Source organism: Penaeus monodon, chromosome 30 (assembly GCF_015228065.2).
Source record: "Penaeus monodon isolate SGIC_2016 chromosome 30, NSTDA_Pmon_1, whole genome shotgun sequence".
Lineage (NCBI taxonomy): Eukaryota > Metazoa > Arthropoda > Malacostraca > Decapoda > Penaeidae > Penaeus > Penaeus monodon.
In genome coordinates this window covers 25,337,958-25,338,327 of record NC_051415.1, presented here as the reverse complement: position 1 = coordinate 25,338,327, position 370 = coordinate 25,337,958, and the positions used below count along the sequence as shown (strand labels likewise).

The window sequence follows — 370 nt, the reverse complement described above, 5'->3', positions numbered from 1 at the left end:
ATAACAGGAGCGGCGCGCGGCGAGAAATCCTGCATAAAGCCGAAAAAGGAGCCAAAGCGAGCGGCGGCGCGCGGTGGCCGGGCCGAGTCGAGCGGCAGGCGCCATAAAGGTTAAAATTAACGAAGAGATGAATATGAAAATGAACCCTAACGACGAGCGAATGGCGGCGCGGCCTGGCGGGAAGTGCGACGCTCGTTTAATATAGAGGCTCCAGCCAGTCATGTCGGCCGCAAACTTACACTGCTTGCGCGCCCGGGCCTCTCGCTCTCAACTTTCCCAAACAAGGATAATTTAGACCAAATTCACATCAGCATTCGCGACGCAAGTTTAATTTACGCTGAATTTACACACAGACCACACACACGCGTCG

The 370-nt window shown here is 54.6% G+C and overlaps 1 protein-coding gene across 1 annotated transcript in view; it reads right to left on the bottom strand.

The window, feature by feature from the left end:
* The window catches only part of LOC119592661 (insulin gene enhancer protein ISL-3-like), a gene marked incomplete at its 5' end in the record, with an annotated part of 82,877 nt that overhangs the window by 40,766 nt on the left and 41,741 nt on the right, over positions 1–370 (bottom strand).